At 52.9% G+C, this 12,655-nt stretch overlaps 1 pseudogene; it reads left to right on the forward strand.

The window, feature by feature from the left end:
• The first annotated feature begins 2,742 nt into the window (after positions 1-2,742).
• On the forward strand, positions 2,743-12,144 carry LOC125506634 (annotated as a pseudogene).
• The last annotated feature ends 511 nt before the right edge of the window (positions 12,145-12,655 follow it).

Below are 12,655 nucleotides of genomic sequence, written 5' to 3' on the forward strand. Positions count from 1 at the left end.
ATTAAATGTATGAAGAACTATGAAAGCCTCTATCTTTTATTCTATTACCATTATTATGCATATTATTAGATAAAGATAGAGGTGTGAGGGATACACAATGAAAATTTTAATAAAATATTTTTTGAACTATATGGTTTAACGATGTACCTATATACTCGGTTTTGAAAATAGATAATGGGTGTACATTACACCCATGTCCTCGTCTAGCCCCGCCCATGGAGGCGGTTTGCTTCCGCTTCCTCGGTCTACATGGCCGTTTGTTGGTTCTAGCATTAAGTGCGAAAGAAATTCTTGACTTCCAATTTGTTTTCATGTGCCAAAAAGAGCATCTATAGATGGACTTGGCAAATCCGTCTTCTCAAACGTCTGCGGACATGACCGGACACGTCCGCAGACAGTCACCAGTCACGGCTCATGCTTGATTTTATGCATCCAAGTCTCTCATATTCTGAACTATGCACAACAAATCCTACATGCTACCCTCATGCTAGCTAACTGCGATTCGTCGTCGGAGATGTCCACGATGTCGTTGCCGAGCAACGGGTAGATGGGCACAAAGGAGGGCTCCAGCTCCTCTTCCTCATCCATATACGCGATCATCTCTTCGACTTCCGCGCCGTGCTCTGCCTCCGCCTCCTGCCGACGATGGCGTTTGGCCTCCGCCTCTGATTCCAACCGAAGGGAATCGAGGATCGCCTGCTTCTCGCCCCTGCAGATCCGTGTCCCTATTGTTCCCCACATCCTCCTCCTTCCCCTCAACCTCCTCCTCCACCTCCATGTCCCCCTCCGGATCAACCGTGTCCGGAGGTAGCCCCGTGGCAATCCGGGCTTTGCGCCTTGCCCGGATCTATTCAAGGAGCTGCAACCAGCACTCCGACGTTAGATATGGGTAGCTCCTTGCCCGACGGCATGGGGGCAGGGCTACGAGTGGTGGCAGACGGCGATTGAGAAGTGGCGGTGGCAGACGGAGGTGGGAAATGTGGACGGGTAGGGTTTCAATGCCGGCGGTCGGCTTAAATAGCCATGCTAGGACACTACATGGCCCGTCGGAGATGACGAGTTTCGGACTGCCGAGTTTCAGATTATTTCCTTGTGGGACCCCATCATCATTACAACATGGCGGATGCGTTCGGTCGCGCCCGGGCCTCCCCATATTCACTCTGGATTTGGGTTGGATATGAGGGGTGACAGTCAGCCCGGGCAATTTGAGACTCTTTGAGACGCCCGTCTGGGTCGGTTTATTTTTTGAACGGTCACTAACCGGGTCATACGCCCGGGCATTTGAGGCAGATTTGGGCCCGATCTTTCAACCGATGGATGGCAGACCTAGACCATACTTCCATATAAGTCTCCGCATCTGTACTACGTTGAAAAAAGCACCCGCCACACCTGGACGGCTAGACCGCCCCCACAATCGTGTCATGTCGGCGGCACCGAAACTCGATGCGCAACCTGTCGACGAGTCGACAACGCAAAACAGTCAAGTTCTACCATGCCCCACACCTATCCGTTACCATACAAAGTGGATGTCAAGTTCTACCATGACCCACACGGGGCGCTCTTCAGAACACGTCCTGTAAGAGCAAGTATAATAAAGTGATGTAGGCGGGTTGTAAGATATTAAATATTATATTTATGCTTAGTTGGAAGAGAGAAAAGAAAAAGAAAAGCGGGCTACTAGTTAACAGCGGATGTAGCACGTATTCCTAGGCACTTTGTGACAGAGCGAGGTGAGCCATGTATCAACAAAGTATAGTACATATTTATATTCGGCTATTGTACTTGCCGGCTATAAATTTGGCTATATATGACGTGGCAATATCATATAGCCAGCGGCTGACTATATTATTAACCGTGCTCTAAACCGATAGTATAGTTTTTGGGTTGAATGAATCCATACTCTCTCCTATTCTGTGCACTTCGCATCAACCAACAGCGGAAGCCAAACGGTCGCGTCGTCCCCGAAAGCGCAAGAGACGAGAGGAGATCACACGCGTGCTGCATGCGGCCTGCGGTATCTTGGGCAGGCCATTCGATTGGCGGCGGCTTGCACAGGAAACTATGCACCATGCATGATTTTAATCAATACTACTACTAGTTATGGTGCCAAGAACCAGTTCATATTCATTCACATTCAGACTGAAGAAGATGATTACATATACCCACGGGGAGCATAGCAGTTGACAGGAAGTTAGGAGTCACGGTGAAGGTCGCGAGCGAAGATGGAGAAGAAAGGCGAGGCGGGGAAGATGAACGGGCAGGACGACGAGAACATCGTCCTCGCCGACCTCATCTTGTCTTGGTCCCTCCAAGACGTCGTCAACCAGGACTTCTTCAGGGGCAAGGTACGTAGGTCCCTAATTCCATCGATTTTTCAAAGTCGGATCCTTTCTTTCCTCCCAGCAAGCAAGCATGCAGAGTAGTATACGTACGCGGAAGTGCTGTGCACACGATACGTACGTGATGATCAGCATGGTACTTTCACAGGTGAGCCGGATACCTGACAGGTTCTTTGGCCTGAGGAGCTACCTGGATTCATTCAGGGCTCCGCTGCTGGAAGAAATCCGAGCAGATATGAGGTCCAACCTGGAGGCACAGACCAACTGCTACAGGCCCGTGCAGATACGGCCCTTGTTTCCCATGCGCAAGGGCGACACAAGGCCAAGGCCCCCACTGTATCGCGTGTCCATCCATGGAGCTTCTCCTCCGTGCACCAGCGACATCGTCCTGCTCTCAGCGGCGATGCCGCTACGGCCGTCCGACCTTGCGAGCCGCGATGGCGCATCCCACTGCCTCGCCCACGTCCAAAGTGTCAGCAGGGACGGTACCAACTTTCTGGTCAGAGCTAGCCGGAGAGTAGACGATTACGTCGAAGGCTACGCGTTCGTTGTTAGGTTGCTCAGTTCCATACCCTACCAACGCATCTGGCGGTGCCTCCGCTACCGAGCCAACTCTTCCGTCAAGAGAGACGACTCCGTTCTCAAGGCTATCGCGGGGGAAGCGGAAGACTCCTCCATGCCGCTGGTAAGCTCTGGTTCGCAGATCGCTTCGTCCAATCGTTCCTTTCTAGTAGTATGACTATGACTATGATTTTCTCATCCGACGGCTGATTTTCCATCGTGAGACAGAGCACTTCCCTGACCGGCGGCACCGACGTCGACGTGCCGCTATCCGTATCAGGCAGGCTGTCTGCGTTCGGGCTCAACGAGTCCCAGACTGGCGCCATACTGAGCTGCATGTCTGCGGTGCAGCGTGCCAGTGTCGATGGCGGCGGCGCGAGCAGCAAGGTTAGCCTCATCTGGGGGCCGCCTGGCACGGGCAAAACCAGGACCATCAGCGTGCTTTTCACTACCGGAATCGCCCCCTATGCCGACGAGGGCCGTCGGCAACATATGCGTCGGCACAGCCAGAGAGGCCGTCGGCTTAGAAAAGCCGTCGGCATATATGATACGCCGACGGGGGCCGTACATCTATGCCGACGGCACCGGCCGTCGGCAACTATCACGCCTAACGGCGGCCGCCGTCAAGTCTGCCCAATGATTGATAGCCACGTGGCACCCCTATGCCGACAGCCTAGCCGTCGGCTTAGTCAAAACCTATGCCGACGGCTAGACCGTCGGCATAGGGGTGCCACGTGGTGACCAGCCGCTGCTCTAGGACCAGGTCTATGCCGACGGCCGGGCTGTCGGCACAATTTGAAACTAAGCCGACGGCCAGGCCGTCGGCATAGTCCTTCATACAGAGCTCCCAGTAGCTGACACGTGGGCGCCTATGCGGGCCAAACCCACAGTAAGATCCCCCTCCTTGTAGACCCGAAGCGTCCGTTTCCCCCCTCCAGGTGCCGGCGTCGGCGCCGTCCGTGTGAGGGGCACACCCCGGAGACGCGTGCCGCCTCTTCGGACATGCCAGCACACCACCCCGCATGTATGAGGGCCCGGTGCGACGCTCGGGTGGCATTGCTACCCCCCCACGGCCCCCTCCCGCCTAACCCTGTAGCGTTTGACCACGGGATCTAGCCCTTTGACTTTGCACGGACGGGTTTTGACCAGTGGAACTATCCACCCGGTCGTGTTAGGTCAGCCCATACGAACACTTTAGAGCAACATCCGGGCCAAACCCACAGTAAGATCCCCTCCCTGTAGACCCGACGCGTCCGTTTCCCCCCTTCAGGTGCCGGCGTCGGCGCCGTCCGTGTGAGGGGGCACACCCCGGAGACGTGCCGCCTCTTCGGACATGCCAGCACACCACCCCGCATGTATGAGGGCCCGGTGCGACGCTCGGGTGGCATTGCTACGCCCAGGCCCCCGTCCCGCTAACCCTGTAGCGTTTGACCACGGGATCTAGCCCTTTGACTTTGCACGGACGGGTTTTGACCAGTGGAACTATCCACCCGGTCGTGTTAGGTCAGCCCATACGAACACTTTAGAGCAACATCCGGGCCAAACCCACAGTAAGATCCCCTCCGTGTAGACCCGACGCGTCCGTTTCCCCCTTCAGGTGCCGGCGGCGGCGCCGTCCGTGAGCGGGGGCACAACCCGGAGACGCGTGTCGCCTCTAATTTGGACATGGCACCACACCACCCCGCATGTATGAGGGCCCGGTGCGACGCTCCGGTGGTATTGCTATCCCCAGGGCCCCGTCCCGCCTCTTCAGACATGGCACCACACCCCCCGCATGTATGAGGGCCCGGTTAGACGGGAGGGTGTACCTGGGGGGGTAGCAATGCCGCTAGGTGTTGCTTTGGGCCCTCCTACGGTTGTGAAAGCGTGGTGGCTAGCGCAGGCACCCGGCACGCAGCTCCGGGGTGTGCCCCCATCTCCGGCGTCGCTGTGGGGCACGGCGCGGCGGCAGCAACGTCCGTGAGGGGGGCAATCGATATACCATCTGGGTATGTTTTTTTTGTGTTAGACAAGGCACATTTATGTTGTGAAAAAAACAGGGAAAAGTAAATAAAAATAAGTAAAAAAATAAAAATAAATAAAATAAATAAATAGAGATATGCCGACGGCAACCTGCGCACATGGCCACGGATCGATGACGTGCCTAAGGCGCGGATCGGTGATGTGGCAACATCCATGGCAGACCTATGCCGACGGCAGGCCGTGGCATAGATTTGCCACCCCACGGACAGGCGAGCGACGCGGATCGATGACGTGGCGTCGATGATATGCCGACGGCCGCGTTAGCCCGTCGGCGTAGATTGACGCCGTCTCCGTCCGGGTAGCCGGGCCCACGAGCTATGCCGACGGCCTTCTCTATGCCGACGCCACCGTAGGCATATTTCTATCGACGCCGACGGGTGAGCTTTGCCGACGGGGGCCGTCGGTATAGATTGATATACGCTGACGGCTTTTCTATGCCGACGGCCTGGGCTGGGCCTTCGGGATAGGCCAATCTATGCCGATGGGGCCCGTCGGCATAGGTTCGGCCGTCGGCATCGCCAGTTATTCTGGTAGTGACAATATGCTTCTACTGAACTGAATGGCGGAGATGTGCGCGCGCCGACCAACACCGCCGTCTGTCAGGTGGCGTCCAGCCTCCTGGCGCTGAGGAGGCAGCACCCGGATCCCGATGCCTGCTCTGGCCACGGTGATCTGCTGCTGTTCGGCAACAGGCAACGCATGCCCATCGACGACGATCTCAACCACATTTTCCTGGACACTCGTCTGAAGCTTCTCACAGACTGCTTCTCGCTGGAGACGGGTTGGAGGCGGTGCCTTCTTTCACTGGAAACGTTTCTGGGCAACCAAATAGCCATGATCAAGCGGAGGGATGGCACAAAGCTAGCACTCAAGTGCTACTCCTTCCGCACGTCAGAGTTCCACAGTATCTTTGAGGGGCTTAGCAAGTGCTTAAACACAATCATGTCCCATGTCTCTTTGGATCGTACACTGGAGAAGAACTACAACAACATTAATTTGCTCAGGAAGCTGCTCGACGACTTCAGCAAGCTGCTGGGTAAGAGACAGCTGAACCAGCAAGTTCATGGTTTAATGGATTACTCGGAACAAATAGTTCGCACCATGAGGGAGAAAATGCCAGCAATTCTAGACGTCACGAGGACGCTCCTGCGAGACCTGCAACTTCCTCTGACCGAAGAGTTTTCCGAGATCAAGGAGTTCTGCGTCGAAAACGCGTCCCTCATTTTCTGCACCGTGTCTGGCTCGGTCAAGCTGGAGGGGGAGAAGATGGATCTGCTTCTGATCGACGAGGCTGCACAGCTCAAGGAATGTGAATCCCTCGTCCCATTGCAAGTCTCCGGACTGAAACATGTGGTTCTTATCGGTGACGAGCGCCAACTGCCAGCTATGGTCCAAAGCAAGGTCCATATATACCTTTCATATACTACTCCCTCTGATCCAAAATAAATGTTGCGGTTTTGTACTAAGAGGTTGAACTAACCTTTAGTACTTTCTTTTGAATTGCATCTACATTTGTGGCATTTCTTGCAGGTTTCAGATAAGGCGTTGCTGGGTAGGAGTCTGTTTGAGAGAATGGGTTTACATGGACACAAGAAGCACCTCCTCAACATGCAGTACAGGATGCACCCTTCCATAAGCATCTTTCCCAACTTGAGTTTCTACGACAAGCAAATCTTGGATGGCCCCAATGTGACGCAGACCAAGCATGAACGTAGTTACCTTCCAGGTGCAATGTTCGGGCCATACTCGTTCATCAACATCGACGGTGTGGAAGACCGCGGCCGCAGCAAGACAAACATGCCCGAGGTGGCTGCCATCCTGCAAATACTGCACAGTCTCAAGAAATGTGCGTTGAATGTATTATTTTGTGTTACTGCTGTACTATATATGCACCTCGAACTCATGCTATGGTGTTTGGCGTGCAGTTTGTATCAGCGCCGGGCAGGTGGTTAGCGTGGGTGTCATATCCCCGTACACCGCTCAGGTGGTCGCAATTCAGGGAAAGATAGGGGACGTGAAGGCGATGCGCCCCCTGGTTCTTCGCGTCAACTCCATGGATGGGTCCAGGGCAGTGAAGAAGACGTGATCATCCTATCCACCGTCAGGTCCAACGACACGTGCTCCGTTGGCTTCCTGTCGAACCGGCGACGCGCCAATGTTGCCTTGACAAGGGCGAGGTACGCACGCACGGCGAGATCTGGATGAAATTCTAAATACAAAACTAGTTGGAACTTGTCATGCATAACTGCCTCGATCGATCGTTTTGGTTGCAGGCACTGCCTCTGGATCGTGGGCAACGCGGCGACGCTAAGCGGCAGCGGCTCCATCTGGGGGGAGCTGATCCGGGATGCCGCGGAACGTCGGTGCTTCTTCGACTGGGACGAAGGCGAGGGCGTGTCTCCGGTAGTTTCTCGCCACGCTTGCGTGATCGGGCCAGGACATGGTGAAGCCGCTTCAGATTTAGGCATGCACCTGGCCGGGGATATTTGTGACACGCTCGGTTCTCTGCGGCTCGCTTAACGAATGTACTACTGGTGGTCACAACTCACAAGTAGTGGCGATTTGTTCTGTTTTGGCCTTTTGGGTGTTGTTACACTTGGGGTGTGTCTCAGTGTAGTTGCCTCTCTTTTCAGCTCAGTGAAAAATCTAATGGTGGTCGAACCTAGCTTTATGTATGATTGTGTGGTTTCAGCTCTGTCCGTGGTTGATCAACTGTGGTTTGTATGGTTGTTTTATAGGGAGGACTTATGCGTCAGGTACCTGAAATATCCTTCCGATTCGGTCAGGTACCTAGCTGTCGGCATAGCTCGGATTAGGCCGACGGCGGCCGTCGGCATACATTTGGCTGCCGGCTTAGAGCCCTGTTCCCGTAGTGACTTTGACTGGGTAATGTGCAAGAATAATTTTCATATGAATTGTATATGTTTGTAGTATTCTTAGTATCAAAATAAATAAAAACATCAACGTCGACGGTTAATACCTCTTGACATAGCACATCATGTCAATGGTGTCGTCTCTCTCTCTCTGTGTGTCTCTCTCTCTGATACAAACACATTGAAAATGCACCTATGAAGGAAGCAACACAAACTAGATACACGGCTAGAGAAAAATGACACACACGAAAAGAGAAGAAAACTAAACAAAGGGGGTGACTATTTGACAGGCGTCTAATATATATTTGGCATTCGGTTGAGCCGCTCCGTACCATCCGATCTAGATCCCAATGCCCAATTGGGCTCTTCTTCCCCTATACTAAACTAAAACTAAAAAAAATGAATTTTCTAAGAAAGAATGAAGTATTGGCATTGGTAATGAGAAATTTTAGCATGCTCTCTCTTACCTCTTCTTTTATACATGTGAGGTAAGAAGGTACTCCCTCCGTGTTTATTTACTCCGCATATTAGCTTTGGTCAAAGTTAAACTTTATAAATTTTGACAAAGTTTATAGAAATAAATATTAACATATACAATCAACACCATTAGATTCATTATCAAATGTACTTCCATATCATATAGATTTGTTATGGTAAATATTTATATTCTTTTTGATAAACTTGGTCAAACTTCAGGAAGTTTGACTTCAATCAACTCTAATACGCGGAGTAAATAAAAACGAAGGGAGTAAGAGTTAATCAGACCACTAATTATTGAGTTTAACGGCTCAGATCTATTATGTACTGCTCACTGCTAATAGACTTAAAGGAGAAAGAAAATGAAAAAGGGCGAAGGAAAAAACTTACACAAAATTTGCCTTTTTTGTAACTGCGAAGAATAAGCATATAATTTACACGCATATTGCATAGTACTTCCATGTATAGTTGCACATACAAAATAAAAAACTGAAATTTTCTAAAGAAGGATGAGAAAACTGACCGACTGGCTGTGCTCTCTTGGTCTCCAGGGTGACAGTAGCACCCAAGCAAGCTAGGGCAAGGTGTGGAGTTTTAAATTAATCGCCAAGTCATTCCTTGTCTATTTTTGATTAATTAAGACCATGGCATAGTAATTCTTTATTGCATGTGACCCAAAGGCCTCACTTAAAAGAGGAGGGTGGTACAAACCCCCAAACGGGCATGTTAAGTTAAATGTTGATGCGGCCTTTAACTGCAATTTGCTTCAAGGGGCTATGGGGGCAATCATCCGAGATGATAGAGGACACATGAGGTTGTAGCTGGGAACAAGCTCATTGAGATGTTGACTCCTGCTATGATGTTCTGACTGCTGAGGCAATGGCCCTGAAATTTAGTTTAAACTTGGTGTTGATTGCATATGTGGTAGGAGCTAGGGTTCTACCGGGTCTAGGCCGGAGGTTGTAGGGGAAGGAGGGAGCTGGTCGTGGACGAACACGCGGACGCCGGCGGCTGGGCACCGTCGTGCGCGAGGAGGTGGCGGCTGAGAGGGAGATGATGCAGGGAAGGAGGCGGCTAGGGTTAGGTCTCCCGGCTCCCTAAGAAAGCCGATCAAATATGATTGCTTCTTGCTTAATTCCAAAACGGATCCTTACACGAGTTTATATAATCCTCCTACTAAGATAATTGGGCTAAGCCCCTAATAACGCCACAACTAACTGGGTTAAGCCCCTAATATGCCGGTCATAACATTTCTCCACGCGTGCACAAACAGCTCGTCCTCGAGCTGGAAGGCGGGGAAGCACTTGCGGAACTCCTCGGGGTGATCAACCGTCGCCAAACACCTCCGCGGCAGCTGGGGCGGGCAGGTCGCCAAGCCCGGCGGCGGCGCCGGTCATAACATTTCTCCAGGTAGAAGAGTCGCGGGCAGACGTGGCCGGGCACGTAGGGCTCATCGCAGTTAAAGAACAACCCTTGGCGACGACGCTCGAGTAGCTTAGCCGTGGTGAGCAAGCGGAACGGGCGCGCCGCGATTGCGGCGAGGGGTGCCGTGGAAGCCTGAGCAGGCCGACCCTGCGCGGGAACGTCCGGCCAGGGTGGTGGCCCAGCGGCCCGGGACGGTGATGCCTGCTGGATGGCCACCGCGCGGCGCTTGAACGCGCGGGCGTAGTACATGGCCGTCTGGAGGTCCTGGGGTCCCTCCACAGCCGGCAGACCGCCGACGAAGAGCTCGGCCCGCTGGCGAGCCGTCACGCCGGGCGTGGCACGCCAGGGCCTGAAAGCGGTCGGTCAAGTCCTGCACCGTAGAGGTGAAGGGAGACGGCCCAACTCCGCCAGCCGGCTCCCGCGTATCGGCGGCCAAAACGAAGGAGGAAGAGCTCGCGAAAATGCTCGCATGGAGGTATACCGCCCTCGTCCTACTCGAGAGCGTAATACCAAGTCTGCACGGAACCTCGGAAGTGATATGAAGCGAGCCAGGTGCGGTCCGACGCGAGCGTGTGTTGCCCCCAGAAGAACTGGTCACACTGATTAAGCCAGTTGAGGGGGTCCTCGGTGCCGTCGTAGGTGGTGAAGGCGAGCTTGACGAAGCGTGGGCCCATCTGGGTATGATCGCCGTGGGGGTACGGCTTGGCGGTGCGGAGCAGCGGCATCGGGTCGGTGATCACAGGGGGTGGGGGGCGTGGAACGGCGGCGCGTCGAGGCCAGCGTAGGGGCCCGTGGAGCTGGAGGACCCGCCGTACTATGCCTACTGTGACGGCACGTGCGGCGGTCCGAGGCCATTGTGTAGACCGGCTGAGACGATGACTCGGTCAACCAGGCCGATAGCACGGACGGCGAGGGCGGGAACCGGACTTGGTGGAGCGGAACTTTCGTCGGCGCGGTCGATGCGGGGCTGGAGCTGACCGGCGGTGGCTGCTGCGGTGTCGTCAGGAGCGCAGCGCTGCTGCGTGGAGCACCGGGAGCGGCAGAGGCCGCCAGGACGCGGCTGCCACGACAGCCAGGGCGGGGCGGTGGTGGCGGTGGGAATGCAGCTGCAGCGGCCCTGGTGAGCGCGGTGAAGGCCGCCTGTGCAGCTGGCTGCCACGGCCAGCTAGGCGCGGGCGGCGCGGTGGTGCCGGCGCAGCCCGTAGGAGCTGGCCAGTACAGCCGATCCCTGGACGGTGTGACGCAGGTCGTGGAGAGATCCCGCTGACCTCCTCCGGCGGTGTAGACGACTGCTGCCAGCGGTGGAGGGCGCAGCATCTGGGCGGTGGAGATGGCCAGCGGCAACGGTGGTGGCGTCGGCAACGAAAGCGAAGGGGTTGGCGGCGGTGAAGACATGATCGGACCTGAGCTACCTGATACCAAACTGGTAGGAGCTAGGGTTCTACCGGGTCTAGGCCAGAGGTTGTACGGGAAGGAGAGAGCTGGTCATGGACGAACACGCGGACGCTGGCGGCTGGGCGCTGTCGTGCGCGAGGAGGCGACAGCTGAGAGGGAGATGACGCAGGGAAGGAGGCGGCTAGGGTTAAGTCTCCCGGCTCCCTAAGGAAGTCGAGCAAATATAATTGCTTCTTGCTTAATTCCAAAACGGATCCTTACATGAGTTTATATAATCCTCCTACTAAGATAATTGGGCTAAGCCCTAATAACGATAAGATAGACGGGCCAAAACTAACTGAGCTAAGCCCCTAATATGCCGGTCATAACAATATGTTAATATTTTTTTCCTGTACACTTTGTCAAAGTTATAAAGTTTGACTTTGACCAAAGCTAATATACGGAGTAAATAAAAACGGAGGGAGTACCTTCTTACTTGACATGTAAAAAAGAAGACATAAGAGAGAGCATGCTAAAATTTCTCATTACCAATGCCAATACTTTATTCTTTCTTAGAAAATTATTTTTTTTATTTTTTTATTTTAGTTTTAGTTTAGTATAGGGGAAGAAGAGCCCAATTGGGCATTGGGATCTAGATCGGATGGAGCTAGGGAGCGGTTTGACCGAATGCCAAATATATATTGAACGCCTGTCAAATAGTCACCCCCTTTGTTTAGTTTTCTTCTCTTTTCGTGTGTGTGTCATTTTTCTCTAGGCGTGTATCTAGTTTGTGTTGCTTCCTTTGTAGGTGCAACAGATTGTACATCAATTGGGATAACCAGGAACTCTTGGAGATAATGAATAAAGATGGCCAATACGCTGGAGATGGGGCGGCCATTGTTGATGAGTGCTATCATCTGGCTTGTGAGCTTAGCTCTATAGTTTTTGAATTTTGTTTCAGAGAGTCGAATGCGGCTGCTCATGAATTAGCTAGTATTGCTAGAGTTTCGTTGTGTAATGATTTGGTAGATAATGCTCCTTCTGAGGTTCTTCCATTGCTATTAAAGATGTAAGCTTGCTCACCACTGAACAAAGTGGAAGCATAGTTGTCAAACAAAAGGGACCATGACACAGCGACCACTTGATGCAAATTTCGTGTTCCATACGTGCTGCACGCAGTCAATTTGAATGCAAATATGCAATGATGCGTGGCAGCTAGCTTGGTCGCATTGATATTTTAGTCACATCGCAAGATTATAGGGCGGAGTACAAGTAGCCAGTTTTTTTCCGCTAGGGAAAGGTTGGCACCATATTGTGCGTGCTTTGGCGTCGTATATGGTCCTGTTTGGTTCAGATTTTATCGACGGATTCCGCTGCCGCGCAGCAGAATCTGAATCAAAGGGCAAACCCAGCAGAATCTGATTCCAGAAATCCGTTGCTAAAATCTGAACCAAAAGCGGAAGCAGCCCAGGACGTGCTTTCCAAAATCTGATTCCGCTGTGAGCCAAAATCTGAAAAAGTTGTATCAGCTGGTTTGTCAAATGACCTGCATCTTTTTCACATCAGATTTTCCACAGCTATTTT

Source organism: Triticum urartu, chromosome 5, assembly GCF_003073215.2.
Source record: "Triticum urartu cultivar G1812 chromosome 5, Tu2.1, whole genome shotgun sequence".
Classification (NCBI taxonomy): Eukaryota; Viridiplantae; Streptophyta; class Magnoliopsida; order Poales; family Poaceae; genus Triticum; species Triticum urartu.